Genomic DNA, 25,833 nt, shown 5'->3' on the forward strand with positions numbered 1-25,833 from the left:
TGTTGATTTAATAAAATTATGAGTTATAGCCCATAAAATTGTATTTTTTCTTTTTTCATTATCATGTATATTTCTCCTCAGAGTTGATCTGTGGAGATACAATGTTTATTTTTCAAAATCTGACTATAATTTAGCAGAAAAAATTGAGTTGACATAAATTTCAATATTGATATTTTGATATTTTACCTTTCAATGATAAATGAGATTATTATACGAGATTTCTTTATTTCAGATTTGGCTAGGCCTCCCAAAGGCTGAGAACAGAATAGGTGACTAGCACTCCCATATTCCAAAGGAAATGGGAAAACCAGCTTTGTAACTCTTTGTCCCTAACTCATTCAACACAATAAAAGTTGGAGAGGCTGAGAGAATGAGCAACTGAAGGGAATGTTTCAATGAAGGTGTGATTTCAAGTCAAAGGAGAGGGTCTTCTGGAGAACATATCCGAGCTTGGTGTATGTTCTAGTGCCCAGAGCACTGAGGGGTGGTGGCTGGTGAGGAGGTACATGGCTGCGGAGTGCAGAGTTCAGTTTGGGAAGTAAATGCATTCTCTTTCTCCAGCCAAAGGAAAGAAGGCCCAGGGTTATCTTGGGTTCAGCCCTAGAGGTCAGCCTAGAACTTCTAGGAGACTGGCAAAATGAGGCCAAAGCTTGTCCTGAGGATATGAAAATCCACTAGAGATGCAAAGGAACTGCAGATGAGAGATCTTTAGGGATAGGGGTGATCTACAAAGAACCCATAATCTGCCATAAAAGTATAAACACCTGCCACACTCAGAGGAAGCCAACACAACTTTTATATCAGTGCCCTTCAAGCGAAATCTTTCCTGATCCGTCCTCTCTCCAGTCTCCCTTTCACCCTGAAAAGTCACAAGCTGTTCTAGGACCTGGCAGAATTAATAGAAAAACTGACTGGCCCCCTTTTCCACTGCAGCCTCCCAAAAGGAATAGCCCTGAGTTGTGGCAGCGTTAACTTTAAAGGAAACCGGGGTGAAGTTTACAAGGACATGACATTTTGATTGAAATATGTGATTATGTTTTTTGCCACTTGAGGTAGCTGAAGACATTTTGTTTTCCCAGAGTGACCAGACAAGTTATGGAATCATTCATCTAAAAAAGCAAGGAAGAACCAGCCCCACAAAGCAGACTGGAAGGGGGTAAGGAGAAAAGAATAAAGGTTTTGCTTAAAGCCTGTGAGCACTGCTGCTTCAATATACCCTAAAGTACATTATTAATTGGTTCTTGCTTGTAATAAATAAAAGTGTGTTTTCATGTCTATAAACAAGTTCGAATTTCTCAACATTTTACACTAGGGAATCAGATTTGGCTAATACTTTCTTATGTTGATATCACTGAGCCAAAGCAAAAGCCCATAATTATACAAATTAATGGCTTAGTGGGATATAAGGGGAAACAGGAGCCTAATTAATGAATCTGCTAATTGTCTTTCCTTGTTGTGAGCATCAGTATTCAGCACTTAGCTTTAACCTATCTAATGGACAGGAAAGAATGGTTTCTCAAGCTGCCTAGCAGTTGGGCCAGAGGTTTTCCTATGAAGGTCTCCCCACTTTGGGCCCAACCATCAAAGCAGCTGAACTAAGACTGTGGACTCAGTGCAGAGGGCATAACAAAGGCCTCAGATGCCCCTAATAAGGTAGTAAGAATGTTTGAATTTCACACTTTTTTTAATATTAAAAGAAATGGGATGTTATCCGAGGAGTCTGAAAGGAAACCTTCTGAAATGGAGACCTTTTCATTTCCTCTCAAAGATTTTTTTAAAAAATTTCCAGCTGCTTTCACTCATTCTTCAACAAACATTTACTGAGTACCCAGTCCATTCCCAACCCTGTGATAGGTGAGAAAAGATTAATATTGGGAGATAATTCTCCATGGGTCTCTTCATAACCCCTCATGTCTTACAATGAGGAACTGGCAGCTTGTTGGCTATTCTTTCAAGAATGCCTGTGTAGCAGTCTTGGAAGACAGGGAGAGGCTACCCCCCAGGCAGGAGCAGGCTTGTTTTCCATCTAGGACATGATGTCCCACTTGGGGAGCAAAAGTGGGGCAGGTTTGCTGGCAGTCCCTTAGAAGACTGGAGGATTTCCTAAGCTTGAAGCTCCTGGGCTGTGACACAAACCACTGTATGCAGCATCCACCTGGGTTGCTCTGGGGACTGGGGAACTGATGCAAACACGAAGCACACGCTGCCTGCTGTGCTGTGAGTAAAAACATCCTTTGTCCCTGACTCAGGAGTCCCCAGTCCTCTGCCAGCTCCTATAAAACTATGGCAGGCTAGCTTGTGAGCTTGAAAGCAGGATAGAAGCTTCTCAAGGAACCCATGGTCTCTGGAGGAAGTAAAAACATAAGACATATTCTAAACTAACATGTACAGGAAGCATTAGACATATGCTTCAGATGTTACAGGTACCCTGAAAAATAAGGGAGGCAAGGTTTCTGGGAGGCGATCACACTTGAAACAGAATACTTAAGTGTTCCTAGGAGTCAGCCAGGTGAAGAAGAGGACAAGCATAAGCAGAGACATGGTAGCAAAACATGGCATGCACAGAGAAGCAAATGATTTACTGATGCTGGAGTGCCAAGCGTCAACCTGGGATTGACCCAGACTGCAACTGGACCAGGAGGTAGAGGCCAAAAGATAGAGACCCTTATATCTCCTGACAGGAGCCTGAATTTTTTTTTTGTCTTTTTGCCATTTCTTGGGCCGCTCCTGCGGCATATGGAGGTTCCCAGGCTAGGGGTCCAATTGGAGCTGTAGCTGCAGGTCTACACCAGAGCCATAGCAACGTGGAATCCAAGCCACGTTTGCAACCTATACCACAGCTCACAACAACGCCAGATCCTTAACCCACTGAGCAAGGCCAGGGATTGAACCCACAACCTCATGGTTCCTAGTCAGATTCGTTAACCACTGAGCAATGATGGGAACTCCAAGAGCCTGAATTTTATTTGTACTCAGGTCTCCAAAGAAAGGCACACAAGGCAATCCATTGTGGCACCAGAAAAATATACTGGAATATATAAATATGTAAGTTTTATTGAAAACATAATTTAACTTTATTAATATCTAATATATAGATCAACACTGCCTATCTCACTTGATCTGTATTTTTGATTCTCCTGTGTCACACAGAATACGTGGATTCCTAAGGGAAAAGTGCTATGCTCCTCAATCAGTAGCGGGCTTTTAGCATGCTATAATATTACAATCTATGAACACAGGTTAAGAACATGTGCATATTATACTACCTTGTTTTATTAGGCTAATCCTTACAATGTGAACAACTGGCTTAAAAAGATTCCAGAAAAGAAAACACAGGCTGACAATAGCAGTAATGACACAAACAAATGACCTGAAAATGGGCTGACATTTCTAGTCCATCTTTTCAGCAGCCATGATGCAAGCTAAAATCAATGACAATTTAATCAGCTTTGACCATAAGAATTCGTTTCCTTGTTAATTGCAATATGGATCTATATCCACCATTGGTAAAGATGAACGTCATTATGAGTGTCTAATAATTCTTGATATATTAGCTAATGTTGGTGTCAAGTCACCACAATTTACAAGATATTTAAAATAGGAGCATCCTAAACATGGGGCAATTGTTAAAGTTTTTTTAGGGCTGCTCAATGCTATATGTGCCTCATGCCAGAAAATGTTGTTGGAAGATGCATGAAAACTATTGCTGCATATTTTAAGAGACGTATATTAGTACAAATTATACAATGTGGGAGGTTTGCTACACAGTTGAATGAAAGTACTGGAGTTTCAACATGTCTCAGCTTATGGCATTTGCCAGCATATATTTCAAGGATAAAATACACAAAGAGTTACTTTTGGTAAAGTCTGAAGCAGTGATTCTCAACCCAAACTGCACATCAGAGTTAACTGGGTATGTTTTAAAAAATACCTATAGCCAGGTCTCTTCTCAGACCAATTAAATCAGAATCACTATAAATACTTCTTTGTTAGGAAAGAGAAAAGGAAGGAAGCTTGCAGCAACAGCATCTCACTGCGAAACCCATTCTTAAATCATTCACAAGCCAACCATTGATACAAAGAAGTTAAAGCCAGGATTGCACAAACCGCTACTAGAGGTCATCAATGCATAATCAGTTCTGCTATAACATGACATGCATTCTGAAAAATCATAGCACCACCACCTTAAAAATCACAGCAGCCCCCTCCCCCCACAAAGTCCCCAGTGGCTCAGAAGGTTAAGGATCCAACATTGCCACTGACTTGGTTCAGGTCGCCACTGTGGTGTGAGTTCAATCCCTGGTTTGCTTCCTGGCCAGGAAACTTCCCCATGCCATGGGCATAGCCCTTGCCCCCCCCCAAAAAAAATACAACGAACAACAACAAAACCCCTCCATGGCACCACGCTATGCAAAATTCCGATAAAAATCACAGGGTTTATGGAGAAAATGGAGCAAGATCCCAGAACTCAAAACTGTCAGTGCTAGATTTTTTTAAGAGATAAAAATTTAATAAAACAAGAAGCACAGTTTTGCGGCTAAGACATATATAAATATATAATAGATTTGGCATTGTCCCTTGAAAAAGGCCTGAAACTTCATGGAAATGTGTGTTTCAGTTTTGGGGTTATTGTCCAGTGGTAAAGAAGGATTATCTGTAATTAGATGGAAAATTATAACACCAGATGTGAATAAGTATAACACAATGCGCAACATGGTAACTATAGCAAGGCTATAGCAAGGGCTAGCTAAATAAACATCTCTAGTGTCCTACTCCATCTCATATTTTTTAACCTATTAACTCATTTTTTTGCAACCAACAGTACATCAGAGCATCTATGGCTTTAGCAAGCCAGATTGGGGCCTACTTGAAAATATTCTTTGGCAAAACCCTGACTGGAAATGCTGAAAGTTATTCCATGAATGGCGTCATTCACTGTGTAAAGCAAACTCAGTGATTTTAGGATAACGGCAGTCCACCCAAACAAAGAAATAAATATAGAAAATCCACAGTTTAGAATGGCAGCCAAGTTCTCTCTGGGATAATTTTATCCTGATAGGAAAAGTTATCCTTATTTGTCTTGTGTCTGATTTTCTCATATACAGTATTTTTGAAGTTTTTGCTCTGCAATGGTTAGAATTGGCTACTTTTTTAAATAGCAGAAATAGTAACTTTCAAGGCCAAGATTATACATCCCTTGCAATAGTGTATCCGGACTATTTTTTATTGCTCAAGACTCAAAACTCTTGTGCATTATTCATTTACTCCAAACAGAGCATGTAATAAATTACTGCTAAGATGCAACCACTTAGAGCAAGACAGCTCATATTTACTCTGAGAAATGATTTCTTCTCAAGAGCTTTTTTCTTTAAGGTCATTGTCACAGGCACTAATAATGTTTATTCTTTATCCTGCTGCACACTGCACTGTGTAAAGCTCCATTCCACAACTTGAAACAGAAACAGAATTTCCTGTCTTGGACTTTCCCTTCACAAGGTGATAGCTCTGGAATAACTAAAGAGGTGTCTTTGGGGTTCCCCCATTACAGAGCACAAGTCTCCCTCCAGCTCACAGAAGCCCTCCCTGCTGCTTCCTTGGAGATGCACTGCATTGCTCATCGCCTTCTCCCTTTCAAAATTAAATCTCTCAACAAGACAAGGATGCCCACTCTCACCACTGTTATTCAACATAGTACTGGAAGTCCTAGCCACAGCAATCAGACAAACAAAAGAAATAAAAGGCATCCAAATAGGAAGAGAAGTGGTAAAACTGTCACTGAATGCAGATGACATGATACCATATATAGAAAACCCTAAGTAATCAACCCAAAAACCACTTGCACTGATCAACAAATTCAGCAAAGTAGCAGGATATGAGATTAATATTCAGAAATCGGTCACATTTCTGTATACTAACAATGAAATATTAGAAAAGGAATATAGAAATACAATACCTTTTAAAATTACACCCTCAAAAAATCAAATACCTGGAAATACACCAGACCAAGGAGGTAAAAGACTTATATGCTGAGAACTATTAAACATTAATCAAGAAAATTAAAGAAGATGTAAAGAAATGGAAAGATAGTCTATGCACCTGGGTTGGAAGAATTAATATTGTAAAAATGGCCATACTACCCAAAGCAATCCACAGATTCAATGCAATCCCTATCAAATTGCCCATGACATTTTTTGGAGAACTAGAACAAAGAATCCAAAAATTTATATGCAACCACAAAAGACCCCAAAAAAATTGCCAAAGCAATTCTGAGGAACAAAAACCAAGCAGGAAGCATAACTCTCCCAGCCTTCAGGAAATATTACAAAGCCACAGTCATCAAGACAGTGTGGTACTGGTACCAAAACAGACAGACGGACCAATGGAACAGAATAGAGAACCCAGAAATAAACCCAGACACCTATGGTCAGTTAATCTTTGACAAAGCAGCCAAGAATATAAAATGGGGAAAAGATAGTCTTTTCAGTAAGTGTTCCTGAGAAAACTGGACAGCCACATCTAAATCAATGAAACTGGAACACACCCTCACACCATGCACAAAAACAAACTCAAAATGGCTGAAAGACTTAAATGTAAGACAAGACACCATCAAACACCTAGAAGAGAACATGGGCAAAACATTCTCTGACATCAACCTTACAAATGTTTTCTCAGATCTGTCTCCCAAAGCCACAGAAATAAGAGCAAAAATAAACCAATGGGATCTAATCAAACTGACAAGCTTTGGCACAGCAAAGGAAACCAAAAAGAAAAAAAAAAAAAAAAAAAACAAGAAAACTTACAGAATAGCAGAAGATAGTTTCAAATGAAGCAACTGACAAGGGCTTAATCTCTAAAATATACAAGCAACTTATACAACTCAACAGCAAAAAAGCCAACAACCCAATTGATAAATGGGCAAAAGACCTGAGTAGACATTTCTCCAAGGGAGATGTACAGATGGCCAACAAGCACATGAAAAAATGCTCAATATCACTGACTATTAGAGAAATGCAAATCAAAACTACCATGAGATACCACCTCACACCAGTCAGAATGGCCATCATTAAGAAGTCCACAAATAACAAATGCTGGAGAGGGTATGGAGAAAAGGGAACCCTCCTGCACTGTTGGCGGGAATGTAAGCTGGCACAACCACTATGGAGAACAGTATGGAGGTACCTTAGAAAACTATACATTGAACTACCATATGACCCAGCAATCCCACTCTTGGGTATATATCCAAACAAAACTTTCCTTAAAAAAGACACATGTATCCACATGTTCACTGCAGCACTATTCACAATAGCCAAGACATGGAAACAACCCAAATGTCCATCAACGGATGATTGGATTAGGAATATGTAGTATATATACAAAATGAAATACTACTCAGCCATAAAAAGAACAAAATAATGCCATTTGCAGCAACTTGGATGGAACTAGAGACTCTCATGCTGAATGAAGTAAGTCAAAAAGAGAAATACAAATAACATATGATATTACTTGTATCTGGAATCCAATATTTGGCACAAGTGAACTTTTCCACAGAAAAGAAAATCATGGACTTGGAGAATAGACTTGTGGTTGCCAAGGGGCAGGGAGTGGGATGGATTGGGAGCTTGGGGTTAATAGATGCAGACTACTGCTTTTGAAATGGATTAGCAATGAGATCCTGCTGTGAAGCACTGGGAACTATGTCTAGTCACTAATGATGGAGCATCATAATGTGAGAGAAAAGAATGTACACATGTATTTGTAACTGGGTCACCATGCTGTACAGTGTAAAATTGACAGAACACTGTAAACCAGCTATAATGGAAAAAATAATTATTATTATATAAAAAATAAATAAATAAAGGACTCTTAAAAAAATTAAATCTCTCATCTGACTTCAAAAATCTCCTCCTGAACCCTGGATACTCCTATAATGGCCTAGGTCTCTCTACCTCATTCTCTTCAAGCCAAAATTCTTAGCTAGTAATCTATACTGTCTTCACCTCTTGACTCCCACTCTCTCCACCAGTTCCTGGTCCATCAACCAATGCCTCCATTTCTGCAGAAGGCACCTGTGGACACCTACCCTCTCTGTGCCCTTGCAGGAACACAAAGGTGCTCCACTGTTGCTCTCTTTCCTCATCAATTCTCTAATGTTCAGCCCTCCTCTCAGCCCATAATGACTTCACACTCCTCCCTTCCCAGGTCTGATCCTGTGGTCAGCCTGTTCAATACCCTACTTCCCTTCTTAGAGTCTCCCTTTTGTCTTCATTTCCTTCATGCTGATTCCCACCCCTGGAAGGACCCCAGGGGCCCCTTGCCTATCCGCTTTCTTCCCCAGCCACCTAGGCAATCTGCTCTCCATATTCTGTGATGTGTACCAATTCCCATCTCCCACCTTCATGCCCTTCCTTGAGGCACTACTTCTAGCAGTGCCCCCTGTCCTGCCACTGTGCGGTCATTTGTGCTACCTGTCCTTAGAGAGAAACATGAAGTACCTCCATGTACTTCTCCAATCAGTAAGCACACCATGTATTTTACCCAACCTTCCCAATACACAGAAGCACAATTTCTTCCTGATGCTTGATGTGAGATCCTTGTCTCCTGTTTCTTTTGTGAGTATCTATAATGCCACATGCATCATCAGACACTGATTTTTGAAGCGTTTTCTACGAAAAATAATCACAGGTATTTTTTGGTACATGTTGAGTCTTAAGTATGATTTTCTTATAACAACAGATAAATTCTAAAAGAACACAGTCACCCAAACTGGTCAGCCATAGAATGATCAAGTGTGAGGCCTTCTCTGCCAGTTCTGCCATCAGCCTGCCAAGAGCACCCTGCTGTTGTGATGGTGACCTTTAGTAAGTTACTTAAGCTCTCTGTGCCCAGGTTCCTCACCTGTAAAACAGATATAATAATAGAATCTACCTCTCTAAATAGTGTGAGATTAAATGACACAGTGTATACACAGTGTTCAGCATAGTGGCTGGCACATAGTAAGAATTTCATAACTCTTAATAACAACTGTTTTGTATTCTAGCAAGCTGTGTCTTTTTCAACTCCACATTCAGTCTGCCATGTATCTATTCCCAGTCTGGCCATAAGACCACAATTCTAAGCCCCTAATTAGAAGCCCCTGAGTTCCTTTGAGAGTTTGCATTGGCTAATGGCTCCTAGGAGTAAGTGACAAGGAAGACAAAGGTCACAGGGATAATTTCCTTGCTCACAGTGGCCCACAATTGCTCAATAAATGCTTCTAAGCCAGAAATTCAAAATTTAGAGATAGATAAAATATTAGGGTCCCCCACAAGCAACACAGAATTTTTCATCTAGCAAGTGTTTCTTGAACTCCTACTCTGTACTGGGATCTGGGATCTGAGGATCCCAGGGAGGAAGGATAGGCTCCTGACTTCATTGTTTTTAGATTCTAAGGGCAATAAACAAATAAGCAAAAACACAAAATCATGGAGTTCCCATCGTGGCACAGCAGAAACAAATCCAACTAGGAACGATGAGTGGCAGGTTTGATCCCTGGCCTCATTCAGTGGGTTAAGGATCCAGCGTTGCTGTGAGCTATGGTGTAGCTCTGATTGGACCCCCTAGCCTGGGAACCTCCATATGCCACGGGTGCAGCCCTAAAAGGACAAAAGACAAAAAACAAAACGGAAAAAAAAAAACAAAACACAAAACACAAAACCAGCTAGTGGTGAGTGCAAAGAATAAAATAAAACAGACTTGACTGATAGGTAGTAACAGGAGGTGGTGTTGGTATTTAGAGTGGATGGTCAGGGAGGGCCCCCTCTTAAGAAGTAGTGTTCCAGCTGCTATATGCTTGGTGAGATGCATCTTAGCCAAATAAAGGTTTAGAGGTACTAAATGGGTCTACAGCTAACAAGGACATGCATGTGTGTGGCTCTTACTGCAGTTGTTTTCTTTGCATCACTTGCGTTCATTTTCTCACTGGACTTGCCCTCCAGTTGGCTGCCATAGCAACCTGGGCAGACTATTTTATTTTGCCCACCCAGTCACTCATCAGCCTACACTTAGTGCATACCCAATCCTAGCAACTAGTCATGGAAACATTATTGAGAACACAATAGACTCCATAACTCCTTACATCAGCTCCAAGGACTATTCAGCTGTAACTGAAAATAAATCAGGCAGACTTGCCTCAAGAGAAATCTTCAGTCATTGCCTATCCTTCACAAATAATAAGCTTGGCCTTCTTAAACCAGTTGCTACCTTGCTTTCAACAAAGAGCGAGGGTCAGCCAACCCAAATGACCCATAAAAGCCCTGTCTGATACCCAACACTGTTTTGAGGACACCTCTGTACTCAATATTCCCTGTGCTCTCCCTCTGGATATATTTGCATTTGAAATTAGTCTTTTGATTTCAAATATTTCTGTAAGATATACTCCTAAAAGTTTCAGGCTATGTATGGTTTACTTCCACTCATATGTGGTAACTAATTTAAGTTTTCCCATACAAGTAAATGAACAGGATATTTCCATGTTTAATAAGCCATGTAGGACCAAAATAAGTTACCACCCTATTTATCTTACAGTAAATGAGTTCAAGGGGGGCTCTTGAGTTCAAGGTTTACGTTGTTCCCCTCACGTTGGAACGTAGCCCAGCAAGTGTAAACTTACATCTTTAACGATAATTCAGAATCATTTCTCCTGACACAGACATTCTTTTTGTATCTTTGCCACCGTGTCCTGAAGATCTTCAAATATTTGTCCTTGGTTTTTATTCTAAAAGGAGAGCTAAAGAATTAAACAAATATGATCAAGTCTAGCCCAAGATCAAATCATTTTCTCAGTTTTGAAGTATCATTAGAAAGGAAAGAGAGGGCCAGCTGTCGTACCTAAACAGAAGGCAGAGAGTATGTTCTGACTAGTCTGAGTCTCCTGGGAGTGCTGTGCTTATTTCTGGGTTGAACAAAGCCCACCTTAAGAGAATTGTGGAGGGCACTGGATAGGAGCACAGAGGGAAGATGACAGAGTCTAGAAGAAGAGACTGGTGAGGATGAGCAGGTATTATGTGGCCTCGAGGGAAGACTACAGAACATCTACTTACATATCAGCAGCAGAGTAACTGAAAACTGCCTTAAAATCAGATGCCAATGGTCTAATTATTCCCAGTTTCGGTCTCAGGCAATGGCTTACTACAGATGCAGCTACAGAAGGGTCCTTGCCATGAAACACATGGCCAGCTGCTTGCTGCTACACTACAGGAGTAAATGCACTGCTGACTGCAAGTGATAGGTAATTTTTCACCCCCATGGCCCAAAGGTAGCTGGTTACAAAAATCTAAAAGTTGGTGGGGGGAGGTGAAGTACTATGATTTCAGGATGAAAATCTTGGCTCTAAAGAGATGTATGGGAGTTCTTGTTGTGGCTCAGTGGTAATGAACTTGACCATTATCCATGAGGACATGGGTTCCATCCCTGGCCTGACTCAGTGGGTTAAGGATCCAGCATTGCCATGAGCTGTGGTGTAGGTCACAGACACGGCTCAGATCCCACATTGCTGTGGCTATGATGTAGGCCAGCAGCTGCAGCTCTGATTCAACCCCTAGCCTGGAAACTTCCATATGCCACTTGTGTGGCCCTAAAAAGCCAATAAATAAATAAACAAACAAACCTATGGTACTAAATTAATTTTCTGAAGCACTAAAAGTCTATAAGCAATAAGGAAGCAGGTGGCCTAAAAAAGGGACCAAGTGGAATCCTATGCCTAACAGAGTACAGATGGATGGTAAGTGCCTTATCTCTGCTCACCCCATTCCATCAACCTCTTAGGCTTTCACCATATCTCTGTTGATCTCATAGCTCTATATTGAAGCAGATGAATGATGGTGAATTTTAGCATATTTGGTCCTTTGTAGATCCCCAGGTGAGCTTCTTATTTCCTATCCTTTCTCCTCAAGAGGCTAGCAACTACACAGCAATCCATCATTCATTCATGAGTAAACATTTTAGAGTGTCTTTTATACAGAGAGTACTGTTTGGGAGGGATTCAAAGATAAATCAGATGTGCTTTCTTAGGGAGCTTATGATCTGGCAGAAGGAGAATAAGATTATACATGATTGACTATAATACAAAGGAAGGCATTCTCTTTGGTAAAAGAGAGGCCATCAAAATGTGATATGAGCTTGGTAGAGTTTCATGTCCTTGCAGTTATGGTAGGCATTTAAAAATAAAAGAAAAAAATCTGGGAGTTCCCGTCGTGGCACAGCAGAAACGAATCCAACTAGGAACCATGAGGTTGCAGGTTTGATCCCTGGCCTTGCTCAGTGGGTTAAGGATCCAGGGTTGCCATGAGCTGTGGTGTAGGTCGCAGACGCAGCTCGGATCTGGTGTTGCTGTGGCTCTGGCGTAGGCCGACGGCTACAGCTCTGATTGGACCCCTAGCCTGGAAACCTCCATATGCCGTGGGTGCGGCCCTAAAAGGACAAAAGACAAAAAAAACAAACAAACAAACAAAAAAAAACACTATCATTGAGATTAGATAATGCTGAGGTAACCCCCAAATCTACATGACTTATAGCAGCACTTCACAGTTATGTAAGATAGGATCATTGGAGAAAACTGGGTGAAGGGTATAAGGAACCTCTTGGTACAATTTTTGTAACCTTCTATAAATCTAAAGTTACTGCAGTATGAAAAGAACAAGTAAACAAGCAGACATGTGAGTGAGGGGGTAGCCAATATTTCATTTCTTGCTCATGCCACATGTTCAGGCAGGCTAGCTATGCTCTGGGGGTCCTCACCCAGCAAGAAGCTTAGGGAGGCTCCACCTCTGTGCCTCCAGGAAGCAGGACAAATAACAGGTGGTGAACCACGCCCTGGCTCTTAAAACTTCCACCCTGCAGAGACACACAACTCTTTGCTTAATTGGCCAAAGCAAATCACGCAGCCATATTTAGCTTCTAAGGGGCAGAGATGTGCCCAGAGGAAAACCAACCATATTGGCAAATAGCAGTAATGACAACTGTCCTCAAGAATACAGACTGTATCACTGGGCACCGGTTTTTGAAAAGTTTTCTATGAAAGATAATTACAGGTATTTGGGGCACATGTTTGGTCTTAAGGTGATTTTCTTATAACAGAGGAATTCTAAAAGGAATTTAACAGGAATACAGTCACCCAAACTGGTCAGCCACAGAATGAGCAAGTGTGAGGTCCTCTCTGCGGGTTCAGCTGCCTGCCTGCCAAGAGCAGACTGCTCTTACGAGAAGGACTTCCTGAAGGCATTAGAGGGAATCTGGATCAATGTGAGTAATGCTGGCTGGAAAGCACTCTCAGCTACATCGGATCAGAGTCTGAATTTTAAAGTAGCCTAACATCTTCAGTGCCAACATTAAAGATGTTTTGTGCTGACTTCAGTGTATGCTGTTAAGGAAATGATCAAACAGAAAGCTGCAATGAGACCAACCCAATTCTCTTACCCATGGAGTCTGCTCATAAAGTCAAGGAAGCTTGGAGAGTTCTCTGGCTCAGGCAGCTATAATGCAAAGTGCTGAATGAGGACTATGGAGCCCAAGTTGGGCAACAGAGGGTAGCAGGGGTAGCATCACAGGAAAGAACCCAGGATGGGGTGACAGGTGCCTGAGGACAAACCTCAGCTCTCCCTCCTAGAGATTGTCTGCCTCTGAGCAAATCATTTACCCTCTTCCAGGCTCCTTTCCTTCATCTTTAAAATCAGAGGAATGCACCAGATCATCTCTGAGCCCCTTTCTAATTCAGAGCTGGATCACTTGTATTTGAACAGCAGCTCTGTCCCTAACTAGCGGTGTGACCTCAGCAAGTACTTAACCTCTCCGTGCCTTAGTGTTCAAATGGATAGTAATGGGCCCTGCTCACAGAGTGGCTGTAATGAATAAATAAGTTAATATATATAAGGCCCTTAGAATCAGACCTGGTACATAGTAAAGGTGTAGGTCACAGACGTGGCTCGGATCCCATGGTGCTGTGGCTCTGGCGTAGGCCAGCAGCAACAGCTCCGATTAGACCGCTAGCCTGGGAAACTCCATATGCTGCAGGTATGGCCCTAAAAAAAGACAAAAGACAACAAAAATAAAAGAAGAAGTAAAAAGATAGCCACAGTCTGTGAGAAACAAATCATATCTGATGAAAGAACTGCATGCAGAATATATAAAGTACACTCAAAACTCAATAAGAAAAATAATAATATGAGCGAAGATTTGAATAAATACTTCACAAAAGAAGATATGAGGATGGAAAAATAGGCACAGAAAAGATGCTAAACATCAGAAGTCACTAAGGAAATTAAAATTAAAAGCACAATAAAATACCACTACACATATGTTAGAATAACCAAAATTAAAAAGACTGACAGTGCCAAGTATTATGAGGACATAGAGGAACTGGAACTCTTATACGTAGATGGTGGGAATGCAAAATAGTACACTTTGTAAAAACATTTTGTCAGTTTATCACAACTTAAAATTGTACTTACCTTATGATTCAGCCAGTCTACTCTCAGGTATTTACCCAAGAGAATGAAAGCTTACATCTGTATGAAGCCTTGTTCGTAATGTTCATAGCAGCTTTATTTGTAGTAGCCAAAAACTGGAAACAATTTAAGTGGCTATCAAAAAGTAGATGGATAAAAAAATTGTATATCCATACATGGACTCAGCAATAAAAAGGAGTGAAATAAGTATACACATAGTATGAATGAATTTTATAATTACCCTGAGTCAAAAGTAATGGGAATGAAGCTGAGAGAATGTGCATGAGAGATTACTTTTGCTGACAAGATAATGGAAAATAAACTGAAAGGGAAGGCATGAAAGAATGTCATTCCACCCTTTGCAGGATACACATACAACTAACTCAACAGAGGTCTTGGCTGCTTGAACTTCTCCAATACATCAGTAATTTGCTTTTACTGTACCTTAGGAAGTTTTCTTTTTTATAACTGTCTCAAAATGTCCTTAGAACTTCCAACCATTGACATTGCTTCTGCCCCCATATGAATAACTCTCCCATATGAAAATTCTTTAGTTATGTCAAGACTGGATCACACCCTATTACTTTTTGTGTGTGTGTCTTTAAGGCTGCACTCACAGCATATGGAGGTTCCCAGGCTAGGGATTGAATCGGAGCTGTGGCCACCAGCCTACACCACAGCCACAGCAATGCCAGATCTGAGCCACGCCTCTGATCTACATCACAGCTCAGGGAATGCTGGATCCTTAACCCACTAAGAGAGGCCAGGGATCAAACATGTGTCCTCATGGATACTAGTCAGATTCGTTTCTGCTGAGCCACTATGGGAACTTCACATCCTATTGTTTTTTTCAAGGTTTAATTATGATGATGATGATGATGACAAAATTAATTACACAGCATTGTATTAGTTTCCTATTAATGCAGCAACAAATTACCACAAATATAAAATGATACATTTTATTATGATAGGGGTCTCACTGGGCTAAAATCAAGGTGTCATCAGGGGTCATGTTCCTTCTGGAGGCTCTGGGAGAGAATCATATCCTTGCCTCAATTCCTTCATCCCATCACTTTGACCTCTGCTTCTATAATCACATCTTCTCTGCCTCTGACTCCCTAATGACCCTTTCAATTCCACTAGGCCACTTGTATAATACAGGATCATCTTCCCCTCTCAAAGTCCTTATTAATCACATCTGCAAAGTCCCTTTTGCCATAGAAGGTAACATTCACAGTTTTCATGCATTAGAACGTGGACATCCTCAGGGATGGGTGTTATTCATTATTCTGCCCATACATCAGAACTTTAACTTTTTTTTTTTTTTTTTAGCATTCTCTGCATTCACCATGTACCAAGCATGCTGCCAAATACGTTATAGGCATCATCCCATTTAATCATTCCAACAATCCTATGAGGTGGGTCCTATTGTTGTCCCCATTGTACAGATAAGGACTCTGAGGCTTAGGGACATTAAGAAACCTTCCAAGAAGAAACACACCAAAGTTTGTCAGCTCTTAGAACTCTTCCTAAGTCATGGTTTCCAGGGGTTTTACTCTCTTGTTTTCATCTCCGGGTGTGCTACAATCTGTTGCTACCAGGAAAAACTGATGAAACCAGGAGTGTTGACATTCCAGACAGAGAAAATGATATGAATAAAGAGGTGGAGACAGGAAAGGCAAATTCCTCATTGAAGAAAGCCAAGAAGTCCAGTATATCCAGAGCAAAGGGGGTGTATTGGGGGAGCGTGAGTGATAAAATTAGAACGGGGGTTGAAAGCTGGATTGGAAGAGGATAAGCATTTGGATTTAGGTAAAGGTGGGTTACAGAGACAAGAAGTCAATGTGAACCCAGGGATGACACAATCATAGGAGAGCTTTAAAGGTACTAAATGAAAAAGAGGAAAGCGAAGAGGGAAAACACACAGAAATGTACAGAATATACAGAAGGAGGAAAGTCAAATTCTCTTGACAAACCATAAAAAATATTTGAATAGAGACATATCCACTTCAATCAAAAAATTTTCATTGACTTTTTTTTTTTGGATGGGTTATCCCTGACTTAGGAGGGTGCAATTTAACGATTTTTCAAACTTACAATGATGCGAAACACATTCAGTAAAAACCATACTTCAGATTTTGAATTTTGATCTCTTCCTGGGCTAGCAATGTGCAGTACAATCCTCTCTTGTTTTGCTGGGCGGGGCAGTGAGCCGCAGCTCCAGGTCAGCAATGCGATCACAAGGGTAAACTATCGCTACACTTAAAACCATTCTGAGCCCATATAATTGCTCTGTTCTCCACTTTCAGTACAGTATTCAATAAATTAAATGAGATATTCCACGCTTTATTATAAAATGCGCCTTGTGCTAGATGATTTTGCCCAACTGTAGGCTAATGTTAGTGTTCTGAGCCCATTTACAGTAGGCGAGGCTAAGCTGCCATATTTAGTAGGTTAAATGAATTCTTGACATGTCATTTTCAACTTACTATGGGTTTATTGCAATATAACTCCTCCGTAAATCAAGGATGATCTATAGTCTAAGAAAAAAAATGCCAAGGGTCATGTAGAAGAATAAGAGGGCAATGTGACCAGGTATACATTAAAGAAAATTGAGGGGGAAATCACACCACCTTACTATATTTTATAATAATACATAACCAAGCTATAATAATTAAAATAGTGCAGAACTAAGGTGCTAATAAGCAGATCAATATAACAGAGCAGAAAGCTTAGAAACTCATAGAAGTAAAAAACAAGTATTCGTAGATTGTAAAGGTAGTAATTCAAATCAAAAGATGATAATAAATAATCAGTAAATGATGCTGAGATAACTGCTTAACTTGGATATAAAGGTGGGTTTCTACATCCACTTGTTTTCTTAACCAAAACAAATTCAAAATTGATTAAATGGTGAAACATACAAAATGAAACATTAAAAGAAACAAAAAAATTGAATATATTTAATCTCAAGGTAAAGAAATTATTTTTAAACGTAAAAATAAAGAAAATGATAGATTTGATCACACACAGAATAACACTTCTTTATGTCAAAATCACCAGTAAAATATCAAATATCAAATAAAAACATCAAATAAAAAGCTGATAAATATTAATAAAATATAGGCAACAGAAAAAGTCAATGTCCTTAACACATAAAGATTTTTTTATAAAGAGAAACACTTCAGTAGAAATACAAGAAAGAGGTCTGAACTAAGAATATATAAATAAATGCAGATGGCAATAAACATAACAAAAAATATGGCTTTATTGGTAATAGAAATTAAATAGCTGCATTTTTACCTATAAATTGATAAAATTATTTTAATGATAATACCTTATACCTAATCTTTAAGAATAAATAGACAATCTCATATAGTGCTGTTGGAAATACCCATTAGTTCAACCCTTCGGAAAGGAACTTTGGCAATTTATATCAAAAGCCTTAAGGATATTCACATCTTCTGGCTCAGAACTTCCACTTCCAAGAACTCATTCAAAGGAAATAACCAAAAAAGTGCACAAAGATTTAAATACAATAATGTTCAAATTCCAGGAATATTTATTTTAGTAGGGAAAAATCCTAAATCTACAATGATAATGAACCTGGTATTATAGGACATGAATAGGATGGAATACTAGGTAGACTTTATGCTGATGAAGAATAATTAGCACTATCATAAGATGTTAAAAATATCCAGTAAAGTGAAAAAATAAGTTGGTATACAGTAGATGATGATGAATGTTTTGTCATGTGTGTGGGTGTAAACAACTATTGATTACTTCTTTTATCAAAGTTCTCCAGGGCACATAACTGGTCACCAGAACAATAAGATTTGATTTCATGTGAAAATTGTGAGGGTGCATAAAAAAATTACATGTAGCATTTTGGCCATTACAGACATATATGATTGAGTTTATTGAGATCACTAAAACATAGCTGTGCTTCTGACATAGAAAATTGCCTGTGAATCTTGTCTCGGTCACAAATATTGCTATTACCCTCTACGATGGTTCAGTTTTATTTATTTAGCCCTTCCCACCAATTTTGTAGTGTAGTAGATATTACTAAAGAAGGAAACAGCACCCAACAAAAATAAAGAGAGGCTTTCTCTCTCTCCCTCTCTCTCTTTTTTTTTTTAGTGGCAAAATCTGCCAGACTGCTCATTGAAATTCCTCATATGATTCAAAAAGAAAGACTGAAAATGATCAATAGAATTAGATTATCAAGTGAATTCATTTGAATAGATAATATTTGGGGTTTGTTTTTGTTTTTGCTTTCTACCATATTTTCACATTCCTAACAAATACATGCAGACAAAACTAGGTCTACACTGGAAACCAACATTCTGTGTATCTATTACTACAAAAGTATTTTCACTACAGGAACCCTGTTCATCCTCTAAAAATATTTAAAACATGTATTAGTTTGTCTTTAGCTTCAGCTCATAAAATACATTATGATTTCCTTTCATTTTACTGTAACTATTGCTATTCCAAAGTAATACATGCTTAATGTAACCTGTGAAACAACTCAGAGAAATACAAAGAGTTGATAATCTTCCTCCTTCCACCCAAATTCAATTTACCTGAGGAACACAGATCAACTACCTGTTATTCTTTAGCACCTTCTAAAACACTTGTTTTACTTTGGTTTTACAAGATTAAAAAAGGCAGAAGTTCAGACCTACAGCAAAATGTATTGTAGTTTTGCAAAGTATCAATTTACATAATTACAAGAAAATCAATGGAAATAAACCCAGTGACTCAACCTTTATTAATTCCAATCCTGCAACAGGAATTTTTTTCCATAAATTAAGGCTAAAAATTTAACAAATTCAATCTGACTCACAGGAAAAATTCAGCTTTTTTTCCTCCCTAATACATACAGTTCATTTTACACAATGAATTTCCCCTGTAGAATTCTCAATTCATACAAATAATAACTGAGAATCTGATTTTGGTGTTCGAAATGGAGGGAAAAAAAAACCCTCTTAACTGGTTTTTCACTCCCTTGTAAGCTTAGCTTTTCCTCTCTATTATCTCTCCTTATCTGAATTCTTAGTATTCTACAATTAATCTTTTATTTAATTGTCTCAAATTTTTCAAAATAGCTATCCAGAATCATTTCCAAACTTTACCACTTTCAGCCTTTGAAAATCACTGCTTGCTTTGTGCTTCATGTGATATGGTTCTGTTTCTTCTGACACTGCTCCACTCCAGGATGGGTCCAGCCTCATCACAGGAGTAAATCTGGACTCATCAGACCTCACTGACAACAATGTTGGATGTTGCTGAGCTTACCTAACCACTGTCTCCACTTCCCTATCGTTAAAGTAATAACTGCATTTATTGACTTCAAAAAGCTGTGAGGCTTACATAAAATAGAATCCAAAAGAGCCACAAACCGAAAACCTACCATTCTCTCTCCTTGCCACCTTCAACTTTCTTAGTGGTTAAGAACACAGGCTTTCAAGGCAGCCTGATTAGCTCTATCTTTTTCCAGAGGTGTGATCTTGGGCACATCTTATCCTCTCTGTGCCTTCATTTCTTCATCTGCGACCTGAAGATTAAAAAGTACCTACCATGGATGGCTGTAAGGATTAAATGTGATAATACTTGGATACAGCAATCTCATTTCTGGGTCCATACTCAGAGAAAATAATACTATCTCAAAAAAAAAAAAAAACTGCACTCTCATGTTCACTGCAGCATTATTCACAGGAGCCAAGATATAGAAAAACGTGTCCTCTGAGATAAATGGATTCAGAAGATTTGGCATATATACACAATGGAGTATCATTCAGCCTTAAAAAATAAGGAAAACCTGCCATTTGTGACAACATGAATGAACTCAGAGGACAATATGCTAGGTGAAAAAAGCCAGACACAGAAAGACAATTACTGCAGGATCTCACTTATACACAGAATCTGAAAAAGACAAACTCATAGAAACAGAGAGTAGAAAAGTGGTTATCAGGAGCTAGAGAATGTGAGAAAAGGGAAGAGGTTCAAATTAATGGATACAAAGTAATAAAAAGAAACAAAAAATGTGATAATATATGAAAAGCACTTAGTACTATTAATTTTTATGTTACTTCAGCCTTTCACTCTTTTTTTTTTTTTTTTTAAGAGCCACACCTGTGGCACGTGGAAGTTCCCAGGCTAGGGGTCCAATCGGAGCTACAGCTGCCAGCCTATGCCAGAGCCACAGCAACGCAGGATCCGAGCTTCGTCTGCAACCTACACCACAGCTCACTGCAACACCAGTTCTTTAACCCACTGAACGAGGCCAGGGATTGAACCCGCATCCTCATGGTTCCTAGTTGGGTTCATTAACCACTGCACCATGAAGGGAATTCCTCAGCCTTTCACTCTTGTAACAAATCCAAAAACTGAAATAGTCTTCATGCCCGGCCTTCAGAACATTCACCATTTTTCTTCTGTAATTCCTCTTCCATGGACTTACTCTCTAGCGGAAACTTAAGAATATTTCCACATGATTGAGGAAAATTTTTAATGAGTAAGCAGCCAATCTTACAGCCCCAAATACTAATCTCTTTCATTAGAAACACCTGATGACAAATCACATGGAACTTTCACTAAGTCATAAGCACAAATAGTTGTTTAATGCCATTCATAAATAAAATTTGCACAAACAATAACTATATGGAAAGATAGACCCATTGAACTAACCATCATCAGAGCCATTTAAGTACTATATTTAGCATTCTTCATATGGTGTCTTTGATCTACCTCTTCCTATATGTGACCTTAAATAGGTTATTCGTTACTCTTTTGAGGCCTATTTCCTCAACTATCTAAAATGTCTGGATAATAATGTATATATCATAGAGCAAATGAGAAGATTAAATGGTTAAAATGCTACGTAGAATCTGATAAATTAAGGAGATTAGCTAGATAGTAACCATTAAAATAATAGCTAAAAAAACAATAAGAGAAATAAAACGGACAGTAATAAAATTTTTATTAATGCAAAAAAAAGGCAGAAACAAAATAACAAAAGAAAAAAAAAACAGATGAGACCAATAAACAGCAAACCAAAAAATGTGTCAGATACAAGGCTAACCACATCAATAATACCATAATAGTAAGTGTCTAAACACTCTAGTTAAAAATAAGATTGTCAGACTGGATAAAACAGATTCAATGGTACACTGTCTATAAGAAACATACTTTATAAAGATACATTAAAAGTTGAGTAGACAAAGATAGACATGCTAACAATAAGCATAAGAAAGCAAGTAGAGGAGGCACCCTTCAAAATAAGGAGTATCAGCATAGTTTTAAAATTATGCAAGGGTCAATTTATCATAAGTGTGTATGCATCTAATAACAAAGCTTCAACTATATGAAGCAAAATCTGAGAAAACTTTAGGAATAAACAGAAAAATCTACAATCATAATTGAAGACTTTAAAATCCCTCTTTCAGGAATGATTAAAATAAGTAGACCAAAAAAAAAAAAAAATACAGAACAGCCTTTCAGAACCAGAGCTGTGCAAGAAATTTAAGTACTTAAAAATGATTTGAATAACAATATTTTTTTTCAAATTTCCAAAAGATAGTACATAACCTGCACTATTCTAAATCCAAACAATGAATATCTTAAGGCATTAGGGCTTAGTTATCTACAGAATCAGAATTAGTTACAAAGGGTTGATAGAGATGATATGAAACATATTAAATGTCTTGACATAACTGGCAACAACAGACATTTATACTTAAAAATGGATTGGGGTGGTGGTCATAAGGTTTTACTCATCAAACTATATATTTAAAATGAGGGTATTCTGTTATATGTAAATTATATCTTGATACATTTCAGTGAAAAAAAAAAAGCCACAATAAGATTCTACTACACATTTACTAAAATGTCTAAAGTTAAAGAATCTGATCAGAACAAATGCTGATTGACAGAGTTCCCATTGTGACTCAGTGGGCAAACCCAACTAGTATCCACGAGAATGTGGGTTCGATCCCTGGCCTTTCTCAGTGGGTTAAGGATCCAGCATTGCTGTGAGCTGCAGTGTAGGCTACAGATGCAGCTCAGATCTGGCATTGCTGTGGCTGTGGTGTAGGCGAAAGCTGCAGCTCTGATCCAACCCCTAGCCTGGGAACTTCCATATGCCACAACTGTGCCCCTAAAAAGCAAAAAAGAAAAAAGAAAAAAAATGCTGATTGAGGATGTGGAACAACTAAAACTTCCACATATCCATATAAGAGTGCAAAATGATATAACTACCTTGGAAAACTGTTTAGGAATTTCCAATAAAACCAAATATAGGCATACAGGCCTACCCTATACCTGGAAGTATGTACTTCTAGGTTCACACTCAGGAGAAATATTTCCACAGATCCATAAAATGATATGTTTCAAGAATGGTCAGAGCAGGTATTCATAATAGCCAAATAACAAGGGCAGAACCCAAATGTCAATCAACAAGCAAATGAAGAAATTGTGATCTATTCATATTACAGATTATTGTACAATAATGCAAAAAAACAGCAAACTCTCTTACAGATGATAACATGGATGAATCTCAAAAGCATCTTATCAAGCAAAAAAAGCCAGATACAGCATCATTCCCTTCACAGATGTCCAAAGACAGGTAAAACTATTTTGTGTTGATAAAAACCAGAATAATGGTTGCCTCTGAGAAAGGGGGGTTGGCTGGGAGAAGAGGCATGAAAGAACCTTCTGCATGATGGAAATATTCTCTCTTGATCTGCATGATGGTTACACGGATGTGTATACATTAAGTTGTACAAATAACACTTGTTTATTTTTCTGCATAAATTACATTTCAGTATTTTTGAGAGGTTAAATGATATCATTAAGTTAAATTACTGAATGAGCCTGACTCTTGGATGATGTTTAATAAATATAGCTATTATTGTTATTCAGTGCCTACTAAGCAAATGTTTCTACACACCCTTGGAAGGACAAGCTAAAACAGATTGAAAAAGGAAGGCATGCGTGATTTGAGCAGAGAGATTCTGAGTGAAACGTCACTAAAGATATTGGAAGAAACACAAAACTTGTAGAATCTATGTTCTATAAATGGTTAGATAAACTTCATAAAACGTTCATAAACTGCATAACATCGGTGTTTTGCCACTAGTGTCATTTATTTTCAAGTCTTCAATTTAGAAAGCAATGATTACAGGAGAGTGCTGTTTTTACAAACATTTTAAAGGCACTAGGGAAAAAAAAGAGATTTATTTTAAGAAAATAAATGGGTTAAGATTTAGGTCGAAATCCCAAAATGATTTGTGTTTGTCCTTAATTTGCTCCATGAAAAAAAGCTGCTTTGAGAATCTCAGCCTCCTCCTGGGACACCCTTACTCCCTGCCTCTGCAAGAATACAGGCTGGTTCAGCAAAGGAGGAGTGAGTCCTGTCTGGGCAAAAGAACAAAAAAAGCCTGTGGGTGTTCTCACAACACAATCAGGCAGGTCTTAGAAACAGAATTTTAGGGAAGGAAAGTGAATGAGATTGTAATAGTGGACTTGCTATTCATTTGAGAAGAAAAAGAGGAGTTTGTGATTATTATGTAGAAAACATGCTTTAAAATGGAAAAACACTGAAGTGAAAGAAGCAAGGTGCAGTGATGAAGCACATGACACCTTCTGAATACAGAAGAACTAACTGAAGTGCCTGGAAATTTTAGGGCTTAGACTTTTTTTGCTTCTAGATGTCTCCCTGTAATCTCTCCAGGACTCCACGGAAGAGAACTAGCCATTCTTTCACTCCCTCCCTCCCTCATTCATTCAATGTACATGTTCTGAACACTCTTATATGCCAAGCATTGTTCTAGACCATGGAGATATAATAGCGAGACTTCAGGGAACATAAAGCTTCCAAACATGAAAAATGAATCAAGTATTCACTTGTGAGTTGTTATCCCCAGGTTCTGAATACAGAGTTGCTAATACAATTCTTGCTTGCCTCACCATGTCAGTTAGAACATACTGGGAGTAAGTAAAGGTCAAAACCTCTGTTTTTAGAGAAAGTACAACCCTGAATCTGTGAATATAAAATGGAAGAGAAATTCTAACAGAGTGGGGTAGGGGGTGAGAAGACCTCTTGATATTTCAACTAGAGCAATTAGTTTCTCCCACTTAAGCTCTGGGGAAAGACGAGGGAAATTCTAGCTAATGAAGGGGGAAAATCCTTACACAAAGCAACTCTCTCTCTCTCATACCCAGTTTCTATTGTGATATGGAGGAACCTGAGCAATCCTTCTAGTATGTGATGCATTTATTCACAGTCTTTGAAGACTGCACAGTATATTCAATTTTGTAAGCCACCATATTAAGGCCAAGAATGTTCATTACTTCATATTTCCACTATCATGACTGGAGAAACACATTAGGGCCAAAGTAGAACGTTAGAAACTTTACTAACCAAGACTATATTTTATATAACAGTTTTAGCTGACTTTAAAAACTGGCAATGTCTTAAAATGTTCCACAATCATGGTTCAGTCATATCCATGGTCAGCTCAGACTGACAATACAGGGTATCTGGAGTGACAGCTCACGTGAGAAATGATAGTAGTTAACAGCGAGTAAATGCTTATTGTATGCCAGGCTTTGCTCTAAATGCTTTTACTTGTAACAACACACTGTAAGGCATGTTCTACTGATTTACCAAGAAGGAAACTGAGACTCTCAGAGTTCAATCGACTTGGCCAACATTGCACGATTAGAAAGTATTAAACCAGGATTCAAACTCAGGCAAAGCTACCCCAGATACTATGCTCCTCAGACTGCAGCCTCTCAGAAGAGACTGCTGACTCTTCCTTAGCTCCTGACTGAGGCTGGGCAGCCTCTGAACGACTTGTCTAAAGATCACCAGTGTTGGGTACTTTCTTAACCCAATACACGATGATGCTTTAAAACCTGTCCAAGGTTATTCTTATCATGAGTCATTTACATATGAGCCAAACCAGAGAACCAGTAACAGGTTATAGGAAAACTATGTTATTTTCTCTTGCTCAAAAAGTAATAAGCTCTCCTAGCATAGTCAAATTTATAGAGATAGAAAATAGAATGGTGGTTGCCAGGGACTGGGGAGAGGAGGGGAAAGGAAGTTAGAATTTATTGGGTAGAGTGAGTTCTAAAGAGAAATGGTAGTGATGACTATACAATAATGTGAATGTACTTAATACCATTGAACTGTACACTTAAAAATAGTTAAGATGGTAAATATTATGTATATTTTTCCACAATTATAAATAATATTTTCAAAAAGATAGTCACGGGGGAAATTGAATAAATAACCAATCCTCTTTGTTTTATTTAGTAAATCATCAAATATGTTAATATA

General features: G+C 38.6%; 1 protein-coding gene across 2 annotated transcripts in view; it reads right to left on the reverse strand.

The window, feature by feature from the left end:
* RTN1 (reticulon 1) overlaps nt 1-25,833 on the reverse strand; it is a 224,843-nt gene that overhangs the window by 176,478 nt on the left and 22,532 nt on the right.

The sequence above is a fragment of the Sus scrofa genome, chromosome 1 (assembly GCF_054392235.1).
Source record: "Sus scrofa isolate SSC_HxYL_T2T_F1_AM1 chromosome 1, Sscrofa_HxYL_maternal_Yorkshire_Landrace_v2.0, whole genome shotgun sequence".
Classification (NCBI taxonomy): Eukaryota; Metazoa; Chordata; class Mammalia; order Artiodactyla; family Suidae; genus Sus; species Sus scrofa.